General features: G+C 40.9%; 1 pseudogene; it reads left to right on the forward strand.

Annotated features, from left to right (window-relative positions):
- LOC102179271 lies at positions 5027-5579 on the forward strand (annotated as a pseudogene).

Genomic DNA, 6000 nt, shown 5'->3' on the forward strand with positions numbered 1-6000 from the left:
TGGCATCAGATGTTTCTTACTTGTGTTACAGGTTTTGTTATGTTTCTTTTTTCAATCCTTTTTGACTTTTTTTTTAGGTATATGAAATTTGAGGATCAGGGGCAGAGCGGTCAAAGTACTAAAAGTGAGAGAGTTAGGGAAGGCTTAGAATCTCTTTTCCTAGAAATTGAGAAAAGTAAAAAGGTCAAGAAATTATTTGACATATACAAGATATTTGCTGCAGCATTATATACAGCTGTAGGAAATTAGCTAAACATCTATAATAAGGCAACTGTTAAATACCTTATGGTACTGCTATATAATAGAATACTACTTAGCTTTTAAATGAGTAAATATGTTTAACTCTGGAATGTAGCATTAGTGAGTAATTGTTTTAATTCTTATATCTTTAGTTTTTTTCAATAGTCATGTTATTATTTTAAAGAACTAATTTTTTTCATACATCTAAATATTTTCCAGTGAGAATATCATGTTAAAAAAACAGTTTGTATAATATGACTATGTAGGTGATTTTTGTAATATATATGTATTGATATCTGTATGTATATATTTGTGTATGTACACATACATACACGCATAGATGGATATACACCCAAAATGTAAGCTTAAAGATTATTATAATTTCTCATTTTCCACTATATCTATAATTACTGTTTGTATGGGTTTTGTTTATGTGGTTTTTTTTTAATTAAAAAAAGAACCTGAAAAGCTAGTTTTGTTTTGTTTTCCCCCCGAGACAGGAAGAAGCACTTGCATTCATTCTCCATTTACTTTCTATTAAGGAAGGTGATATGGAACAGAATCAAAATGTAAAGGACCCACCCTTCTCAATGATAGAACCTAGTATCTAATTATTCATGTGTGCTATTCTACCTTGAGCAAAATGCTTCTTCTAATATTGGTGACCAATATACCACAATACATATTTTGGAAGCATTTATGAAACACTTGTATATTACATGAAACATGGTATAGTGGATAAAATTCATGTATTCAAATCCCAGCTTTGACACTCAATAACTGAGAACTTAAGTCATTTAACTGCTCTGGTAGTCAGTTTCCTCATCAGTAGAATGGGGATAATAATATCACCTACTTCATAGTGCTGGGGAGGGACTGTGATTCCACTCACAGAAGGCACTTAGATACGAGCATGGAGGAAGAGGAACCTAGAAGTTGAAAGAGGCTTAAAAGACATAGCAACCAAATGCAATGTATACAGATCAAGAGACACGACACACCTGTCAAATACAATATATGGACATTTCAGGGGATCCTGCTTTGAACAAAGGAACTGGGAAAGACACCAATTTCTCAATCAAAATTTCAATCCTGACTTTGGTGATATAAAATAATTATTATATTTTAGATATGTTAAAGAATTATGCTATTATTTTTTTTAAAGATCTTTCTCTTTTTAAGATTCATACTAAAGAATTTAGTAATGGAATGCCTGAAATTTGCTTCAAAATAATCAAGTGATAAACGAAAGAGGTATAGATAATAAGAAACTAGCCCTATGTTGCTTATGACAACATGGGCTTTTTTTCATGCATCTGTTTTTAATACTATTCTACTTCCGCATGTGTTTGAAATTTTACAAGATCAAGAGTTTTTAATACTGTTTAAAAAGCTATCGAACGACTGTCAATATTTGCGTGTGCTTAGTAGCTCAGTCGTGTCCAGCTCTTTGCGATCCCATGGACTGCACCCCGCCAGGCTCCTCTTGTCAATGGGATTCTCCGGGCAAGAATACTAGAATAGGTTGCCATGACCTCCTCCAGGGGATCTTCCCAATCCAGGCCTCCCGCATTGCAGGAGGATTCTTTTACCGATTGAGCCACTAGGGAAGTCCTTGTAAATATTTACTGTATGCTTTATATTTGTAATTTTATCTGATGTTTGTTTAAACCTTTCAAATCACAATGTGTTTTTATTTACATGAAGTCTTTTAGTACTCACACTGAACGTATATGGTAGCTATTATTATTCCCACTTTACAAATGATAAGACTGAATTAGAGGCAAGACTGGCAGGAGGCCCAATATACCACCTCCGCTCTTCCAGCTTCCAGGGGACCCTCCGTAAGAGTAGTAGGCGGTAACCCACAGTCACTAAGGAACCGGCTCTTGCTTCCTTTAGAGATTGCCGTCAGATCTAGTGGGGAGACAAAAAGCAAACACACAAATGATTCACTTAGAAATATTTATCAGACAAAATTGGAGCCCACATTTGCACATCTAGCCGCTACTTTAAAAGGAACTCTCAGGGAGAAAAGAATAGAATACAGAAGATACGATTACTCGTAAAAGTTCTCTCCATGGTTTGGATTTCTTTTACATAACTTTATTGTTGTAAGTTTCATTCGTTTATATTCTCTACCTAACCTGTTTATTCTTTCTGAAAATAAAATCAGGCTTAAGGTGAGGGGACCAGAGATGAGAAACTGCATGGGAAGCGAAGTTGGGAGGCAGGAGGACGTCACATCCCAGCCGCTTGGAGGCCCAAGCACCTCACAGCTCGGCGCCACCTTAAGAAGCGTTAGCATCTCCGCCAACCCTGCTTGCCGTCGGCTCCTCCCACTCCCGTGTCAGCTCCGACCCGGGAACGTGGGGAAGGGAGGAGAGACGCACTGAATGGAAAGATTGGCGCGGGAGTCTGCGGGGTCTCTCCTTCCCCCTGCTCTGCGGCGCGGGGAGGAGCAAGGGCAGCTCGGCCCTTTGGGGTTTGGTCCTTTTCCTGAAGACTCGGGATGGGAACGTGTTCTACTGACACGAGGGGTGGGGGGCTCATCTTGGGGTGCGGCCGAGGGGAGACAGACCTGGGGCGTCTGAGACATACAGTAGGCAAAACTGGTCACAAATTCTAAGTTTAGGAGGTCCGTACGCGTCTCCTTCAAACCATTTCCAAAAGTGGGGGCAAGTTTTCCATTCTCCGCCCAATTCCCCGTCTTCATTTTAATTGATTGGGTTTAAGGTAGGCCGGGCCCAAGGCTGCTTGCTGGTTGGCTGCACAAGTAATCTATCAGGATGACGCAAGCGCGGGGCGGCTGTTTGGGAAGGAAGTGAAGTTTATTTTGGTACCTCCCATCCCAACTACTGATTGGTTGAGATTCGTAGTGATGTAAAACAAGGCATAAAAATGTCCACTAAAGGTTAGGGCCAATTCGCCACACTCTCGGGACGCTGTCTAGGCTGGGACTGGGAAGAGCTATACGGAGTCGGCTGTTGTGGTGAAGGACCAAATGGATTGAAACCCGGAAATGAGTTTAGTAGGGAGCTGAAGGGAAAGGGAAATTTGCGAAACCTTCCTTGCCCTCAAATAAGGTCATTTCCTGCGTGGGATCGATAGTTTCCTGTTTACTCAGCGAAGTCGGCGGGTACCGTGGTTTTCTGGAATACACGTAATAGTTAAATTCGTATGAGCCTCTGGTCCCAGACTTCCCATTTACTTATATTATCCAAAAGAATGAATGAGACGGAGGAAAGGAAACACGTGGAGTTTAACCATGCCTTTGGGGAAGGATGGGGAAACCGAGGTTCTTGTTTAGAAAGCTAAGGACTGACCGGATGACAGGATCGAAGCAGGTGGGTTCCTAAAGAAACCATTCACAAAATAATTGGAGAGGCTGGGTAGAGGTGAAGGAAACTATAAAAGTTTGTCTGAAGAAAGGACATTGATCAAATTACAGAAACCTACTTGGATCAGTACAGTCGCTCAGTTGTGTCCGACTTGTTGCGTCCCCATGGACTGCAGCACGCCAGGCTTCCCTGGCTATCGCCAAACCCCGGAGCCTACTCAAACTCCCGTCCATCGAGTTGGTGATGCCACCCAACCATCTCATCCTCTGTCGTCCCCTTCTCCTAGGATGTGGAATGTATTTTATGCATCGTTGCATATCCGGTGCCTAGCAGTGTCTCATACATAGCAGGTTGTGAACCCAAACAAAATAAGACGTTTACAAAGTATGTGGCACACATTCTAAATATTGCAGACATTGAAATATGTTTTTAAAGGTATCTATGCCAATCAGTCCAGAATATTCATTGGAAGGGCTGAAGCTGAAACTCCAATACTTTAACCACTTGATGCAAAGAACTGACTCATTGAAAAAGACCCTGATGCTGGGAAAGATTGAAGGCAGGAAGAGAAGGGGACCACAGAGGATGAGATGGTTGGATGGCATCACGGACTTGATGGCCATGAGTTTGAGCAAGCTCTGGGAGCTGGTGATGGACAGGGAAGCCTGGTGTGGTGCAGTCCATGGGATTGCAAAGAGTCAAACACGACTGAGTGACTGAGCTGCAGTGATGGCAGTTTTATGATCCTGGAAAAATGTTTCACACTTACCACGTGGATTGTTCCAGCCGTAAATTGAAAGATAAGTCTACTCCCTGAATCTACCCGGGAGAATCTACCTACCTGTGAAAAGTTACCAGTGAAAATGCTGCCATTTTCTCCTTAACACCCTGAGGTGTTTAAAATTCGGAAGCAGATTTCCCCTTAAGGTAACTTCCTAAAAATATTGAAAAGCTACATGGTGTTAGTGAAACGATATCTCTACATCCAGTGAATGAAAAATAAGATGTTTAACCTACAATCAGCAATTCCAGGGTAGGAAGAACTATTTGAATTGAGAGATGTCATCTATACTGTAAATTATGCAATTCCTTTGCTTCCCAGCATTAATAGACCATTTTTATTTTTTTCCCTAGTCCAGACTTTTTCTTAGAGCTAAATTTCAGCCATGCTTTAAATATTGTGCTTTGGAAATTGAGGGACCAGTGTGAGGACTTCCCATTAGTATAACTATCCCCACTGCAGAGCCTGCAAGGGCTCTGGGTCAAGATTCAGTAACAGGTACATTCTGTTTGTCCAAGGTGATCCCATCTTTTTATGATTCTCCAGGATATCCTAGGCCAGATAGTTTACAAGGGAGTCTATCATATTGGCCTTTCAGTATCACTATGGCCATAGTTTAAAAATAGGAGAAGGAACAAGAGGCAGCTGTATTTGCAATAGTAAGAGTACCATGGGAAAATTATAGGCTATACACAATTCTAGCATAATAAAGTATTGTTATATGTTGCTTATAGCAAGGTGGCAGTAGGGGTGGGACAAGGAAGGAAGGGGCTTTTAAAAAGTTTTTGGAGAATTGTTTGTCTAAGCTTTCTGGGCACAGAGATTGCGCACCTGGGAGAACCGTTGGCACAGTGGTTGCAGAGGCAGTCCTGGCTGCATGAGAGGAGGACGATGAGGAGGGCTGAGCATCAGCATGGCAGAAGAGGACACGCTGGTATCAGTGGATTAGGAAACACTGGGGAAGGCGCAAGGAGTGTTCTTCTGCAAATATACTCAGGCGGAGGGTAAAAAGCTGGGATTGAGAGGCCAGGTCCAGAACACTGACCAAGGCAGAGGGCAAGGGCGATTGAAAAGTCCCGTCCCCAAAGTGCGTCGTTTGCAAGAATGGCTTGAGACAAGAGGAAATCCCGAAACAAACGTCCACCAACAGATCAAACTTCTACAGTGAGAAAGTCATCTCAAAGTTGGATTACTCAGATTCCCAACTTGTAAAATAATGGCCAGGAATTTAAATTTTCCGAGATAAACTCAGTGATTTTGTTTTTTTATTGTTAATAGAAATGGAATTACTCTGTGTTCAATATTAGAATTTATCAAGTTACTTTAGTATCAGATATTTGATCATGACTGTATATTATAGGTATGATGGAATGATTACACTGTAAACAATTCTAATCAATGAAAACACCTTAAACCTTCAAAAAAAATTGTGTTTATGAGAGAAAAGCGTTTTGTTCCTAGAAATGTTAAAAGAATATGGAAACATATAATATTAGTTTTAGGTTAATAATTCATACACGTAAAGCACTGTCACTTTCCCAATGATGATACCCAATGAGTCAAACTAGAAATTGTGTCTCAGGGGACCTCGAATCCAAGGAATAAACTGCTATTGTTCCTCATCACAGACCCAAGCCC

This window comes from Capra hircus, chromosome 5, assembly GCF_001704415.2.
Source record: "Capra hircus breed San Clemente chromosome 5, ASM170441v1, whole genome shotgun sequence".
Classification (NCBI taxonomy): domain Eukaryota; kingdom Metazoa; phylum Chordata; class Mammalia; order Artiodactyla; family Bovidae; genus Capra; species Capra hircus.